The sequence below is a fragment of the Pseudopipra pipra genome, chromosome W (genome assembly GCF_036250125.1).
Source record: "Pseudopipra pipra isolate bDixPip1 chromosome W, bDixPip1.hap1, whole genome shotgun sequence".
NCBI classification, from domain to species: Eukaryota; Metazoa; Chordata; class Aves; order Passeriformes; family Pipridae; genus Pseudopipra; species Pseudopipra pipra.
In genome coordinates this window covers 20,395,276-20,412,379 of record NC_087580.1, presented here as the reverse complement: position 1 = coordinate 20,412,379, position 17,104 = coordinate 20,395,276, and the positions used below count along the sequence as shown (strand labels likewise).

The following is a 17,104-nucleotide window of genomic DNA, read 5'->3' as shown; positions in this document are numbered from 1 at the left end:
CCTGTAAGCTCAAGAGAGAAAACTCCAGGCCAGTTCAGTGTCTAAGATCAGCTCAAAAGAGCAGGTCCTTTAATCAGGCCCACAGGCCCAGGGGAACACACACGACGCGCCCTCCCAGGCAATGGTTCTACAGTTTTAGAAGATGGTCCGTCCAATGCCAGAGCTCTCCACCCCCCAGTTCTGCCCAGTTCTGTCCCTGACACGCCCCTTGGGGAATTGGGTTTGGGGTCTTTGGATCCCTTCTTCCTCATCTTTATCTTCTTCATAGCACGTACAGTCCTTGGAGCGTCTCCAACATTCTGGGCTTGAAGGTTGCTTTGTCTCTTGTGGGATCTTGTTGTCCAGGCCTAGGGTGTGATGTTGTTCAATAGAGGTGTTTTTCTACAGTTCTACCTTGAAAAGAAGTGTAAACACGCTAAAGGAGTTTAGAAAGTTTGATATCAAATGGGGTAATAGGGTTGGGTCTGTGTAAACTACTATGCTAGAGGGTAGCATATAATACAGCTACATTAACATCTACATTCACTACACAACTACTTTTAAAATATAAAAAAAGTTAAAAAAAATCCAGAAAGGTTTAAGGCATCACACAGACCTAGTTAGGTAACTCTACCAGTTGAACTGGCCCTGCCTAAAAAGAACCTCTATATACCATTGAAGGGGATAAAATCCCTGTGGTCCATATGAGGAATATGTTGGGGAGGTCAGTTTGGATTAGTCCTGCCTTAAGCAAAGGCAAAGCCACCCTTAGGATTGTTTCTGCTCAAGGACTTGGGTGCACTTGGTGGATGATGCAGAGGGATGTGGAAACACTCTGTGTACCTCCAGGGGATTTGATTTTTGGGTCAGAACAGTCCGTGATGTTGAATTGTAGAATATTGTTTGCTGAATGACACTCCCACTGTGTGCCAGAACTCCCATGAACAATGAGGTCTTTCCTTATGTACATTATTTAATTTTCTATGATTTAGATGTGTTCTAAAAAAAAAGTCATCTTTCCATTCCCTCCTTTTTCAGTAGCCCCCATCTTGTGTGTCCCAGAGACTTAGTCTAACTGGGGAGTCTCCGATTGGATTTGAGTGACATAAATGAACCTGCAATAACCTTTTGTCTGAGATTCCTTTCCTGTGCAGGGCAGGATTGCTCGGGAAATAAGAACAGCTTTCTGGCTGCCCCAGCTTAGGGACTTCCCCAGCCTCGCTGCTTTTCTCTGCAAATGCTCCAGCCCCTCCATGGCCTTCCTCAACTCAGGGGCCCAGAGCTGGACACAAAACTCCTGGGGTGGCCTCACCAGCCCTCAGTCCAGGCCAACAATCACTTCCTGTGCCTGGAGCTGGAAGAGCTGAGACTATCTACTGTGCAAAGTGGACGTCAGTGGAGACAATGTGGACTTAATATACAGCAGGAGAACGACTTTTGTTTTTTATTGAGCTGTGCCTTCCTCTGGTTTTGTTTGTTGGCAATAAATGAACATCCCTCTGTGTCTTGTGCAGCTCTTTCTCCAAGCCAAGCAGGTGGGAGTTGGTGCCAAGGAGCTGAAACCTGCAGGTCCAGCCTTGAGTGGAGGGAGCTGAGATTTGCCCAAGGCTGCTTTGAGTGCCAGGGGTTTGATGAGGGAATGGTGGGGTGGGGATAGGGATAAATTCTGATGGATTCTCAGACATCAAGGGTCTTGATTTTCTTATCTATTAAGACTGAATTAGGAGGTGCTTGGGATCAATCTCGACTGGGGATTGCTGATATTAATGCAAAAACAGGAAAAAGGTAAACAGGACACAAGAGAGACATCTTTTCTATTGGTTTTATTAATACAAGATATTCACTTTGAATGCACTTCTGAGATCTGTCTAATTAACCACAAAAGAATTGAAGACTTAGAAGTCAATTATTCCCAGGGGCTTGTCTGGTTAAGATGCCATCAGTGAGAAGAGAGTGTGGGGGAATGAGCAGACAAGGAGACCACCCCTGGGGCTGGGGAAGCAGGAACTCAGAGTCACTGGTTCCAGGTGGCAAAAGGACTGTGGGATGTGGCTGTCACAAATGAATGGAAGACTTAAAAGGAAATTATTCCCAGAGTGAGAGGGAAAAGAAGGGATGTTGTGTGCCCAGACTTCAGCAGGGCCTTTGACATGGTGTCCTGCGGTCTTCTTGGAGCCATACTGGTGAGAGCTGGACTGAAGAAGGGAAACGTGGTGGGTGGGAAGTTGAATGACTGATTGGGCTCAAAAGTCATGGCACAAATTCCACTTGGCAGCAACTCCCAGGTGACATCCATCAGGGACCAGCCTTTGACCATTCCTATGGAACATCTTTATTATGTTTCTGGATGATGGGATGAAATGCACTTTCCACCCCTTTGTGGATGATGCCAAGTTGCAGCGAGTCTGTGAGAAACCTCATCCAGTTAATGGTGACTTGCACCAAAAATGTGGTCAAGATGACTGAGTTGGATAACCTTGTCTTGCCATCAGGTGACCACCAAGCCCCAAGACAGTGAAGGAAAAAGTCATGGGTCAGAGGAAGGGCAATTCAAAAGGGGGACAAAAAGACCAAACACAACCAAACCAAACACAAACAAACACAGAATGACAGAATATGCTGAGCTGGAAGGGACCCACAGCGATCATCCAGCCCAAGCCTTAGCCCTGCACAGGACCATCCCCAAGAGTCACACCATGAGCCTGAGAGAACTATCCAAAAGCTTATTTAACCCTGGCAGCCTTGGTGCTATGCCCACTGCTCTGAGGAGCCTGGTCAGTGCCCAACCACCCTCTGGGGGAAGAATCTTTTTCTAAGATCCAACCTGACCCTGCCCTGACACAACTTCAGGCCATTCCCGCAGTCCTGTCCCTGGTCCCCCCAGAGCAGAGCTCAGGGCCTGCCCCTCCTCTGCCCCTCCCCAGGAAGTTGGACCTGCAGTGAGGTCTCCCCTCAGTCTCCTCTTCTCCAGCTGAACACACCAAGTGCCCTCAGTGTCCTCACACACCTTCCCCCCAAGGCCCTTCCCCCTCTTCCTTGCCCTCCTTTGGACACTCTCCAATGGCTCAATCTCTTCCTTCCATTGTGTCCCCCCAAACTGCCCCAATGGTGCAGGTGAGGCCGCCCCAGGGCAGAGCAGAGCGGGACAATCCCCTCCCTGGCCCGGCCGGCCATGCTGGGCCTGATGCCCCCAGGACAGGCTTGGCCCTCCTGGCTGCCAGGGCACTGCTGACTCAGGGCCAACTGGCCACCCACCAGCACCCCCAGGGCCCTTTCCCAGCACTGCTTTCCAGCCTCTCCTTCCCAGTCTGTCCGTCCAGGCGGGGTTGCCCCATCCCAGGGCAGAATCCGGCACTTCCCCCTGTTGAAGTTCTCAGGGCTCCTAAAGAGCCGGGAGGTCACGGGATGTCCCAGGGCTCCATGGTGACCTCCCAGGTGTCATCCTGTGAAATCTCCTGGAATCAAAGAACCCTTGTGACACTGCAGGGCCTTCTGGAGCTGAAGGGTTGAGACAGTGTAGGTTCTCAATGAAACAAAGGTAACATGGAAAGCACAGAAACTTGTGGCCTCAAGGGGTCATTAGGACACTGTGAAAACTCAGGGAATAAAAAGGCCATTGTGACACTGCAGGGCCGCATGGAACCTTGTCTGTTATGAAGCACAAAGGGATTTGTGGGAGTGTTTCCCTGACAACAAGGAGAATTTGGAAGAGGGACCTTTCCACACCCAGCTCTTGATGCGTCCACACATCTCTGCCTGGGTGTGGGTGTGAATTGACTGTGGTGTGAATGTTGTTCTTGTGAATATCTAATTCAGTCACTGTTAAAATTGTAGCTGTCATGGTTTGAGATCCCCAAAATCTAATTCCCTAGTCTAAGCCCCCTTCCCCATCTCAATCCAGTGTGAGATGGGTTTTCCAGACAAAACACGAGACTCAGAATGGGGGAAAGGGAATATATATTACAATGACTGTACAAATAAATATAATAATACATTATACACACGATCACAACTATCTCTACCATGACATAAGTATTTACAATGGATCAGATCTCTTCTCCCCTCCAAATAAAAGTCCAGGAGGGAAGAAGGACAGATCCCTTTCCAGTCTCTGAGCAGGAGTATCTTCTACAGCAGCAATCTGCTACACATGCAGCAGCTGATAGCTGGATTTCTGCCAGCACTCACGAAGGGGTATCCCCCTTGACCCCTTGACACAGGCAAAGGGGTCTTCCGTGGGCTACATCACCCCAGACAAAGGTCGTTCCACCACGCTCATATCATGAAATGCAGGGGCATCTTCATGACAGTCTGGTATCTCCAGGGGACTCAAAGCCCCTTGCAGAGCTTCTGTGCCCTGCCTCAAGATGGCTGCGAGCTTCTTTGTAGCTTGCAGCAAGGGAGGGCCCCCAAGGTCACCCTTTCTGCATTCCTCTTGGAGTTCTCTAGTTCCTTTCTGCAAGTGCTGTAGCACTCCAAGACTCCTCTCCTTAATAGGAGTCCATCTCCCTCCTTTCTCGGAGGTCTCAAAAGAGTTTGGGGGGTCTGGTTCAGTTCTTGCCCCCAGAACTCTGTAGAACTCAGTTCTCTTTGTCGGCTGCTGGCTCCCTCGGCTTTCTGAGACAACTCGGTGTCTTCCTTACTCAGTTGCATCTCTTCTGCTGCTTCTCCGGTTCAGTTCTTATCTGTCCTGGCTCTCTGCCACCGTTTCTCTGGTCAGTGCTGGCTGCTGCTACTCCGGCCGCTGCCCATGATGGAGAGAAAAACTCCCAGCCTTTCGGCTACAGACACCTGGCCCAGTTTTATGCTGTTCCAGGTCCCCGTAGGCCCCCCGCTGGGGACGGGGGGGCCCCAGAAGCCCCAAGGGGCTCTGGGCCCCTTTCCTCATGGTGTCAGAACATGGCTACCACTTCTACAACCAAACTACAACTCTTCTTCCAGTCTGGTTGTGGTATGTTTACATTTTGCAGGAGCGCCCATTGGACAAAACTTCAAAACTTCCAGGGAATTACCACCACCTGGGGTTTTACCTTGTTCTTAGCCTCTGGAGGAAAACCTGGTTCAAACCACTACAGTGACTCACTGTGTGCAAAGGACAAATATGGACAGAATGTGGGGCAGGGAGTGTTTGGGGGATCTTGGGATCTGTACTCGATACAGAAGGTGCTTGCCATTGGTCTAAGACTATCTACTGTGCAAAGTGGACGTCAGTGGAGGCAATGTGGACAATATACAGCAGGGGAAGGATTTCTGGTTTTTTACTGAGCTGTGCTTTCCTCTGGTTTTCTTTGCTGGCAATAAATGAACATCCCTCTGTGTCTCGGGCAGCTCTTTCTCCAAGCCAAGCAGGTGGGAGTTGGTGCCAAGGAGCTGAAACCTGCAGGTCCAGCCTTGAGTGGAGGGAGCTGAGATTTGCCCAAGGCTGCTTTGAGTGCCAGGGGTTTGATGAGGGAATGGTGGGGTGGTGATAGGGATAAAGTCTGATGGATTGTCAGATGTAGAGGGTCTTGATTTTCTTTTCTCTTCCGACTGAATTAGGAGGTGCCCAGGATCACTATCAAATGGAGATTGCTGACATTAGTGTATAAACAGGAAAAAAATGAACAGGCCAGAAAAAAGGAAATATTTTCTCATTGCTTCTTTAATACAATATATTCACTTTGAATACACTTCTCAGATCTGTCTAATTAACCACAAAAGAATTAAAGACTTGCAAGTAAATTACTCCCAGGGGCTTGTCTCGTTAAGATGCCATCTCTGAGAAGAGAGTGTGGAGGAATGAGCAGACAAGGAGACCATCCCTGGGGCTGGGGAAGCAGGAACTCAGAGTCACTGGTTCCAGGTGGCAAAAGGACTGTGGAGTGTGGCTGTGAAATCTGTCTAAGAAACCACAAAAGAATGGAAGACTTAAAAGTAAATTATTCCCAGAGATTTGTCTCCTTAAGATGGTTTGAGTGTCAATGAGCCCTGAATTCCTGAACTGAGGATCTGAAGACTGAACAAGCCTCTAGAGAAGTCAAATTCATAAGGAAACCTCCAGGTTTCTGAGGATGTCTGCAAGCCCCACTGAGGTCATCACTGAAAAGAGAGCATGGAGGAATGAGCAGACAAGGAGACCATTCCTGGGGCTGGGGAAGCAGGAACTCAGAGTCACTGGTTCCAGGTGAAAAATGGACTGTGGGATATTTCTGGGAGAGCCCCTAAAGGGTGTGCTGGTTTCAGGGGGAGTACAGTTAAATTTCTTCCTGGTGGCTGGTGCAGGTCTGTGTTTTGGGTTTGTGCTGAACACAGGGTTGATAATCACAGAATGACAGAATAGGCTGAGTTGGAAGGGACCCACAAGGATCATCCAGTCCAACCCTTAGCCCTGCACAGGACCATCCCCAAGGGTCACACCATGAGCCTGAGAGGATCATCCAAACACTTCTTGAGCTCTGTCAGCCTTGGTGCTGTGCCCACTGCCCTGGGGAGACTGGTCAGTGCCCACCTACCCTGGGGCTGTTGCTGTGCTGCTGAGCTGGGCTGGGCTCCTGGCACACAGGGAGCTCCTGGTAAGCAAGAAGAGCTTCAAAGAGACAGCTCTGCCCAGGAGCAGCTCCTCTGCACAGCCCAGCAGGGCTGAGGGCACTGCCTGCAGCACCCAGGGCACAAAAGCAAGCCAGAGAGAGGTTACACACAGCTTGGACTGAGGGGGAAGTCAAGAGGAAGATCCACTGGAGGAGGAATCTTTGGCAGAATTATGGGCCCAGAATTCTGCCAAAGATTGCTGTTCAATCATGTTCTCCAATTATGTGCTTTAATTAGTACCTTGAGAGGCTCTGTCAGTAGGTACTCCAGGATTTTTAAGGAGCTTTGGTACTTCCTTTGGAAACTGAGCCTTTGAGAGCTTTGTGCAATCATGGCCTCCAATTCTCTCTTCCAGCGACTCCATGAGGAGCCTGTATTGGGAATGCCCCTCAGTGGGACCCATTAATGCTTTGAAATATTTTGGGTTCTCCTTCTGACTCTGACTAATGGAAAGGTTTGTGTAATCTCCCCTCAGTACCTGAGGTTCAAGGACTCAGCACCAAAAGCCCCACGGGGCTCATTCAGACAAAGCAAGTCCTAACAAACCAGGGCTCTTCCTGTGATTTTCCTCTAGTCTAGACAGTACATTAGGAATGTTGTCTCATGGAATCAGGGGACCATTGTGACACTGCAGGGCCCCATGGAACTGTTTTGCCCACGACGAGGGTCAGCACAAGAGACACCGACACCAACTTTGGAGAACAAGTGTGTAATTTTCCTGCAGTGCAAACCAGCAAAGAATTACAACAGGTTGAGCTCAGTAATGGACCTCATCATTCCTACCAAGAGTGCCTGGAGTGAGTAGAAAAGTCCCTGCCCAGTTCCCTCATCTGTTCCCCTCAGCCAGGCCCGCACGGCAGCGGGGGAGCCCCGGTCGCAGCCAAGGGTTGGAGAACCCCTCCCGGGCACGGGAAATCCCACCCAGGGCGTCCACTCGTAGGGGAGGGCTCCATCTCTGCTGGGAGGGGGTCCAGCTTTTCTGGCCTTGCAGAAACAAGCTCACAGAGCTACGAGTGTGCAAAACCTTCTGGCTCCCTTCTCCTCCTGGGTTCCACCCAGAGCCTGGCCAGGGCTTAAGGGGAAAACCAAGGCAGTCAACCTGCCCCATGTCCTGCCAAACAAGGCCAGACATCGACTGCCATGGCCTTGACCACTCTCCAGATACAGAAAGATAAAGATCACATTTTGCTCACAATCAGACATAAGATTTGATTAATGAACACATACAAATATCATTCACTAATGAGCTGAGACTCACAGATCTCACTAATAAGCACATTTATTTTGTTCATGGGCAGATACAGGGGTAGTCTTTTCACACAGTACATCTTTGACCAACAAACATACACAGTTTTAGCTAAGGAGCAAATACATGGATAAATAGACCAGTAGGTTGGAAGGTTCATCTAGAGCTCAGCTTTGGCTCAGGGGCTGTTGTTCAGCCTCAGCATTTCAGGGACAGCCAGACAGGGCTTTATATCACACACACACAGTTTCTATATTCCTTAGATATTCTCCCTTACTTTGCTTTACATAGTCACACCCCCTATTGCAAGTCCTTAGTTGGTCCTTTGGGGTCTTCTTCAGGGGTCTCTGGTGGGGGTTTTTTGGCATGTGGTGTCCCCCAAAGTTGAGGTGTCCACTTCTTGACCTTGGTTCTGAGCAGACACAGTGTCATTACCTTTCACCACAAAGACTGTAACGTTTGGTTTTGATCTTCTCTGGGTGCACAGAGCTCAGCTTCCATCCTGTTTGCTTAGTTACATCCCCAATCGAATTCTCTAGGACCTCTCCAAGATTATGTTTTTCCTTCCTTGGCCATAGAGAAATGTTGGGAGCAGTGTTCTATATCCCACATCAAATCCCTCCTTTTCTTCAGACTAAGCTGAGTCATGATGCAAGCTAAAATACAAATGCCCTTCCAGCTTTGGGGCAACCCTTCACAGGTGTTATTTCCACACAGCCAACACCACCCTGTTCCATTGGGGACCGGCCAAGGATCAGTCATTTCCCCAGCAGGAAGGGTTTGAGGACATTGGGGGTGATTTCCCACAAACGTGCCCCTTTCATTAACACAATCCAGTTCTCCTGTCCCTTCAGTGGGGGTCACAGCTTTGGACACAGGCAGGATTGTCAGAGATGGGGGGGTACTTGCACACTAACTGCTGGGTCTACTTTTTGGGGAACACAAGTGCTCACCCAGTGACCAGGAATCATTTCTGCCAGAATAGGGGAGGCAGAAATGGTGAATGGCTTCTTGTCTTTTCAGGTAAATGAGTGCACACCCAACAATCCCTTGGAGGCAACACTTGGGTCACATTTGATACTAAAATGAGATGTAAATTTTGCTCCCAAGTCAAGACCCAATTAACTATTGTCAGGAGAGCAAAACAAGACTAAAGCATTTTGTTTCTTCTCAGACAACCTCTCAATTACCCAAGGGGCTCTGGCCTTTGGAATTCTGCAATAATGCATCTATGATTTGACTTGTTGTACCACTTCTACAATCAAGTGGGAACCTCTGTCTGATGACATTCCCAAATGTACCTCGAATCCAGGGATTCTTGGATTCAACAATATTCCACTCACTTCCCTAGCCCAGTTGGTGTCACAAGGGAAAAACCTCTGGCCACCCAGAGAAGGTATCCCCCAAGACTAGGAGATCTTTACACCCCCCTTTTCTGGGCAATTCAGTCAAATCCATCTGCCAACATTCACCTGGAACATTTCCACACTGTACATCACCTGTTCCCACTGCATTGGCAGGGTTGGATCATTTCTCTCACACACCACACTGCTGACTCACTGCTTGTACAACTGGGGTCAGTTTTGCACCCCTAACCCACCTGTGCAAATGTTACAGCACAGAGACAAATACAAACACAAAACAATGACCAGTGGATAAAACAAAGCCAGACACCAAATTGTGGAATACCAAATAACCCACCCAAAGTGCTGGAAGATCCACACATTTTACATGAGCAGGATTCCCCAAAAGAATGCCTTATTATCCAATGGGATCTCCCCCACATCCCAGACTGGGCTGGGGATCTGTGGTCTTCTCCAGGAAAGTCCTGGTGCTAGCATGAAGATCCAGAGATTCCCTCGGATCCACGGGAGATCAGGCACAGGGTCCCATCTGGGGGCCAGAAATGATCCCCACAAGCAGCAGAACCCAAGCCCTTCACCCCAGTTTGGGGTGTTAAGAAGCAGGCATTCTTTAGGGCAGCGTGCTGGACGCCTGCAGGAGAGTTCTTCTAATCCAGCCTGCTCAGGGACACAGACAGGGCTTGGGATTACACACACTGATTCCAGAGGCATTGGATATTCTCCCTTACTTAACACATGTCCATTACTTTGCTTTACACAGTCACACCCCTATTGCAAGTACCTATTTGGTCATTTGGGGTCTTCTTTGGGGGTCTCTGGTGGGTTTTTTGGCATCTGGTGCCCGCCCAAAGTCAGGTGTCCCCTTCTTGACCTCGGTTCTCAGCATCACTGCTTTTCCCCACAGAGACCGTCATGTTTGGTTTGATCTTCTCTGGGTCCCCAGAGCTCAGCTCACATCCTGTTTGCTTGAGTTCCAGCCCTGATCCAATTCTCCAGGACTTCTCTAAGATTTATTGTTCCTTATTTGGCCAGAGCAGAATACTGGGAGCAATGTTCTACTTCTCCCAAACCAAGGCTCCCCCTGCCCCATCTGCTGCCAAACAAGGCCAGACATTGACTGCCATGGCCTTGACCACTCTCCAGATACAGAAAGATAAAGATCACATTTTGCTCACAATCAGACATATTTCATTAATGAACAGACACAAACAGGATTCACTAATGAGCCCAGACTAATAGATCTGACTAATAAGCACACCTGTTTGTTCAGGAGCAGACACACAGGTGGAGTCCCATCACAGCACATTTTTACCAACAAATAGACCCAGTTTTAGCTGATGAGCAGATACATGGAGACACAGCCCATTAGGTTGGAAGGTTCATCTAGAGCTCAACTTTGGCTCAGGGGCTGTTGTTCAGCCTCAGCACTTCAGGGACAGCCAGACAGGGCTTTACATTACACACACTGTTTACAGATTCATTACAGAGTCTTGCTTACTTAATACAGACACTTTTAGACAACACTTGGATCACATTTGGCACTAACAAGAGATGTAAATTTCCCTCCCATGTCAACAGTGTTTGAACTGTGTTCAGAAGAGCAAAACAAGAGTGAAGCATTTTGTTTCTGCAGTCAAGTGGGAACCTCTGTCTGATGACATTCCCAAAGGCATCCCAAATACAGGGAGGATTGCATTGAACAGGATTGCAGTCTCTTTCCCAACCTGCTTAGTGCAACAAGGAAAAGCCCCTGGCCACCCAGAGAAGGTATCCCCCAAGACTAGGAGATCTTTACACCCCCCTTTTCTGGGCAATTCAGTCAAATCCATCTGCCAACATTCACCTGGAACATTTCTACACTTTACGTCACCTATTCCCACTGCATTGGCAGGGGTTGGATCATTTCTCTTACACACACTACACTGCTGACTCACTGCTTCTACAATTGGGGGCAGTTTTGGACTTATAACCCACTTGTGCAAATGTTTCAATGATTTGCTTCAGTCCAAGGAATACCCTCATGTTCCCCATCCACCAGGTCACACCAGATTGGTTCAGGGACTATTATTTGCCCACCTGGGGTAACTGCCCAGCCTCCTGGAGCAAATTTTGCTCTAAGGTTTCAATGAGTTGACAATCCCTAGCACTAGACTAATTTTTTTCTACTGGGAGAGGTATCTCTGTCAGGGTTAGTAAAGACAAAACTTTACTCTCTAAAGTGCCTTTTTCTGCAGCCTCTTTGGCAGAATTATGGGCCAAATGATTCCCCAGTTCTGCTTTGGTCTCCCCCTCTTGGTGCACTCTGCAATGCAGGACAGCAGCCTCTGTTGGTTTCTGGAGATCTTCAAGCAAGTCCAAGGATTAACTTGTTCTCCTTGACTCAATCCCAAAGCTGGAGTGAGCACAATTGGTTCTGCTTTCTGGGCTGAGGCACTGCAGAGGAGTGCCCCCAGTTCCATGACCTGCTGGGGGGAGTTCCTGTGCATCCAGAGAATTGTTTTCCATGCTGGACAAAGCTGCCCCCACTGGGAAACAATTCCCAATCACGACTTTCCCAGGAGCTGTCTCCTAAGTCAGCTCTGCCCCAATACACTTCTCCTCTAGTCTGGAAGCAATCCCGCTCTGGGCTTCCTTTGCTGGGGCTGGGGCAGTTGACAGGTTGCTTCTTTTGTTCCTGGTCCAGCCTCCCTTGTCCTTGGAGAATTCCAAAGCCCAGGGAGGCTCCTGGGGTCTGGACTACTTGCACTTTGTGTTTGGGATACCCCATATCCACCCAGTCCAAGGAAATTCCATAGTGTCTGATCCCAACATTGCTGCTCAGCATCAGTGGCTATCAAAATATCCACACACTGGAACAAGGCTCCAAGAGGGTTTTGACTTTTCCATTCCTCCAGTTCCTTTGCCAATTGAGTTCCAAATATTGGGGGGATATTTTTAAACCCCTGTGATGCCTTAAGACCCTTTTAGGGTTTTTTTGACTTTGCTAATTTTTATAAGCTTTATATGTAATTATAGTAGAAGTAGATTTTAGAAGTAGCTATATTGTATTCCTCACCCTTTAGCACCCTTTAGTTTACACATTCCTCAACCCTCCTACCCCATTCCATGCTCCCCATATCAATCCTACCCCTGAATTCAGTAGAAATGTTTAGTCTCTTGTCAAGGCAAGGCCTGTGCTGTTTAGAGAACACTCATATCTTGGCCTGAACAACAGAACAGAGTCAAGAACTGGGTGACCGTGTACCCTTTGTGCTCTGAGGATGGTGATGGGGATGAAGAGAGGGTCCCGAAATGCACCCCAGACTCAATTCCCAGGGAGTGGGCCCGGGGCAGACCAGAGCAAAGGCTACGGGCTGGAAACACTTGGGGTTGGACAGGTAGTATTATAAAATGTAACATCTCAGGCACAGCGGGCATGCATCCTGTAACATCTGTGCCTTGGCACAAATCAAACCCTTTCCTTATCTCACACTCAATTAACTGCTCCTGAGGTTTTTTCTTAGCATCAGCTGAGCTGGCATCACCTGCAGGAGGACCACCAAAGGCAGCTGGGTTTTCCTCCCTGTCTTTGGATTTTCCCATTTGAAAGCAAAAAGCTCTTGACTTTCACAACTCAAAGGGAGACAGAAAAAGGCAGCTTTCAAATCTAATACTGTGAAACATTAAACTTTCATTTAGGGGAGTTAGCAAAGTGTAAGGATTCGCTACAACTGCTTGTATATCTTCTACTCTATCATTTATAGCTCTGAGGTCTTGGACTAACTGGCATAGCCTTCCATTTGCCTGCTTGACTGGCAAAATTGGAGCATTACATTTAGATTCACATTCTTTTAACAAGCAAAATTTCATCAGTTTTTCTACAGAGAGTGAGAATCCCTCACAACTTTCCATTTTCAAAGGCTATTGCTTTGGCCTGACCAACCTTGCTCCAGGTTTCACTGGAATTCTCACGGGTTCTGCTCTTTTGGATCATGGAGGCACCTCTCCAGCCCATCCTATTGGAATCACTGCATCCCCAAGTGACGTTGGCAGATGGATTAGTTCTGCTTTTGGAGACTCTCATGCAAAACTAGAATCTTCCACAGAATTAGGCTCTGGAATAATAACCTATTCTTTACCATTTTTCAATTGGATTGTGGCATTTAATTTTTCCAAGAGATCTCTCCCAGGCAGAGGCTTTGGGGAATTGGGGAAATACAAACACTGGGGAGCCAACCACTGTTTTCCCAATTTCAAATCCACAGCATTAAAAATGGCCCAGTTTCCCAATTCCCTGGCACACCAGACAATTGTTCCAGAATTGTGACTTGAGTTTCATTTTCCCTTATTTAAGACAGGGGAAGAAGTTCCCACAGCCACAACCAATTGTACTTAGCTTGGCTGGAACCAGATGTTCTGATGGGGAAGAATCCTCTGGTGCCCCCTCAGTCGTCTTCAGTGATGCCAGGAGAGGGTTCGGAGGGTTCTGAAGTTTCAGTTGTGGACAATCCCATTTCCAGTGTCCATCTTTCTTACAGGATGCACAGGGATTGATACCAAGTCTCCTGGGGGGATGTTTGAAGCAGGCTGCCCATGCTCTCATCCTCTTCCTCTCCCCGGGGGCACCATTTCCTCAGGGATTTCTTCCAGAACTGCAACTCCTTCCTGCTTAGTTGATTCCCGCTGATTCTCCCAACCTCCAACAATGTCCCTAAATTAGATTGATCTTGTCCCTCAGCTTTTTGTCATTTCCTCCTAACCACATCTGAGGACTGCCCCACAAATATGGGGGCCAGTTGAGTCCTTCCCCCCGTGTTTCAGGATGGATATTAGTATATTTTTGTGCTGTTTCTTCCAGATGATTTAAAAATTCAGTAGGCTATTCCCTGTGATCCTGCTTCATTGCAGAGAATTTTGACGTGTTCATTGCCTTTGGCCTGGCATGTTTCATTGCAGACAACATCCACTGCAGGTATCTATTGAACCTTTCTCTAAAAATAGGGATGTTAGGATCCCATTCAGGATCTGCAGTGGGAAAGGGAATGTCCAATGTACTCTGTATATTCCCCACCAAAATCTGCTCTTCCAAAAACCTCTGACTAGTTTTAACAACCATTGCTTTCTCCCTACTACCAAACAACACTTCTAACATAGGATCCTTCTAGCCCAGATCCTGGGTTTGAATCATCATTTTGAAGGCTTTTGCCATTTAGTCTGGGTTCTATCACACAGGGGGGCCACTCCCACCCCTCCTTGTTTAGCTCTAGTTCTTCCTGCAGCTGCACTGAAGCTCTCTGCTCTCTCTTTGACACATTCTCTCTCCTTTTTCTTCTGGACATGCTAAATCTGCCTCTTCACATGCCAGTTCCCCTGCAAGATTGGTTTCTGCATCTTGATTTTCTGTTCCCCCACTCAACCTGCCCGTGGGGCCAACCAGAAGATCTGAGTCCTCCTCCTTATCGGGGAGACGATGAGAACAAAGTTCTCCTGTGCTCCACATTGTGTATGTGTATGGCCAGTCTTCACGAACGAAGATTTGGGAAAGGTCATTAACCCTTCGAGCCTGCGCAGTGGATTTTTTAGGTGAGACACAGTGTGCGCTGAACTGAGCCCACCCTTTAATCCTGAGGTTCAGCTGCCGGGGTTGAGCAAGCTTGGACAATGGCAGTGAGGTCCTCTGGACATAGGTTTTGTTTTAGAGTGACCTTCTCTTAGATGGATGGCCTTACAGGGCTAACGAGCTCCATCTGCCCGGGGGAGTTTTTCCCTGGCCGGACTCAAACCCGGATCGCAGCGGTGACAGTGCTGCAACCTAAACACTAGGCCACCAGGGCTCCCACATTGAACAACAAGGCTTTAACCATTTCCCTTGATTTTCCTTTCCGGGCTCACACCAAGGGCTCTGAGGGCGCTGCATTCACACCACAATCCTTCTGCCATTTCAGAGGGTTCTGCAAAGTAAAAATCACATCACCAGACATAACCTCCTTCCACTTCTGTTCCCATTCTGAAACAGCATCAACTGTAACAATGGATTAGAATTCAATGTTCCAGAACAGCCACCCATTGATTACAGCACTTCATTAAATTCTCCCTGGGAGCTGTTCCTCCGGGGGGGCTGCCAAACTTCATCCAAAATTGCAAAATGCAACAAAGTGGGGACTTCTTCACAATTCCCCCTTCAGATTGCCCACTCCCCATCTCTAAACAGTAGACCCAAAATGTTACAATACAGAAACAAATAAGAACACAACAATATTGATTGATAAAACAAAGCCGAATACCAAATTCCAGAATACCAAATAACCCACCCAAAGGGCTGGAAGATCCACAGGTCTCAGATGAGCAGGATTCCCAAAATACCAAAGAGCCCACCCAGTGTGCTGAAAGATCCATACATTTGACATGGGCAGGATTCCCAAAGAGAATGCCTTATTATCCAGTGGGATCTTACCTGTGTCCTAGACTGCTCTGGGGATTCTGCAGCAAAGTCCTGGTGCTGGCATGAAGATCCAGTGATCCCTCAAATCTGTGGGAGATCAGGCAGAGGTGTCCTGTCTGGGGGGCCAAAAATTACACCCAAAAGCAGCAGAAACAAACTTCTTAACCCCAATTTGGAGATGTTAAAAAGGGTATTCTTCTTTGTTCAGCATGCTGGACGCTCAGAGGAGAGTTCCTCTAATCCAACGTGCCAAATGACAGACAGGGCTTTTTATTACACACACTCTTTACATGTGCATTTGGTAGCCTTGCTTACTTGATACATATTCATTACTCTGCTTTACATAGTCACACCCCTATTGGAAGTCCTTTTCTGGTCCTTCCAGGCCTTCTCTGTCATCTGTGCTGCTCAGTTCTTGAGCAGCACAGCACCACTGTGTTTCTTTTATCTGGGTACACAGGGCTTAGTTTACATCCTGCTGGTTTGGGACATCCCTTATCTAATTCTCTAGGACTTCTCTAGGATGACATTGTTCCTCATTTGGGCACTCCAGGGTACTGGGAGTAGAGTTTCTATTTCTTCTATCAATGGTTTGATGGAGACCATGAGGAGCTGGGAACTCGTTGCAGGGAAAAGAGGGAGCAGTTGGGAAGTAACAGGCAGGTGGGGGAGAGAACTGTTCAGAGAACAGCTGAGATACAGCTTGAGCAAGGTGAAAACTAAACTGTCATTTGGGGTCATCCCAGATCGATTGGATTTCAGAAATTACTCAACACAGGTGCCACCTCCTCCAGCCAAGCCCAGGAGATCAACCTCCTCAGCAGCTGCAAGAGCGGGATGTTCATGTGCCTGCTGCCATCTCCCAAAAGCCATTATCCCACTCCTGCTGAGAAGATGGGCAAGATGAGCATCTACCTCACAAGATCTGCTGCCAGAAGAAGAGCGTGTCCCAAAGGATGTCCTCAGCCTTCTCAGAGGGGACGTCAGATCCTCTCCAGGGATGATCCCAGCCCTTCCCAATCCAGACTGGGCACCAGCTCCAACTCTTCCCTGGAAAACAAGCAACAAATTCATGACAAGAGATTACAAACCAAAAGTGGAAACAAGAAAAAAAGGTAAAATGTTAACATTCTGTCAGGGTTCTGAGGAAGGCCCAACCCCTCCACACCAAAGGAAAGCTCCTCCTCCAGGTAAGGAAAACCCAGGCCTTCTCCCTGCCCTGCTGCACTGGCCCAAGAAAAGGCTCCTAAGCCAAGGCAGCCCAAGCCTTTCCCGGCCTGCAGACCAAAGCAGCTGGTGTTCTGCAGCCCCACCTTTGCTCCCCCCACGGGGGTTTGTTTTTGGCAGGCTGGCTGCCCCTGCCCCAGCCCCGCCCAGCAAAGGGGCAGTGGCAGAGGCTGGGGGCAGAGCCGGGCTCCCATTTCACACCCAGCCCAGAGCACCCGCCCGCCCTCCTGCCAAGAAGCAGCTTGGCAGCCGGCTGAAGAATTCATCGGGTTCCCCGCCAGCAAAGGGGGAACCTTTGGT

General features: G+C 48.4%; 4 protein-coding genes across 4 annotated transcripts in view; 2 read left to right on the top strand and 2 right to left on the bottom strand.

The window, feature by feature from the left end:
- LOC135405349 (zinc finger protein 70-like) overlaps positions 1 to 17,104 on the bottom strand; it is a 431,851-nt gene that overhangs the window by 73,959 nt on the left and 340,788 nt on the right. The gene's annotated exons all lie outside the window — the stretch shown is intronic.
- LOC135405331 (zinc finger protein 239-like) overlaps positions 1 to 17,104 on the top strand; it is a 169,957-nt gene that overhangs the window by 46,392 nt on the left and 106,461 nt on the right. The window lies entirely within an intron of this gene.
- The window catches only part of LOC135405284 (zinc finger protein 239-like), a 92,314-nt gene that overhangs the window by 48,294 nt on the left and 26,916 nt on the right, over positions 1 to 17,104 (top strand). The window lies entirely within an intron of this gene.
- Positions 1 to 17,104, bottom strand: part of LOC135406327 (olfactory receptor 14J1-like) — a 28,366-nt gene that overhangs the window by 8,469 nt on the left and 2,793 nt on the right. The gene's annotated exons all lie outside the window — the stretch shown is intronic.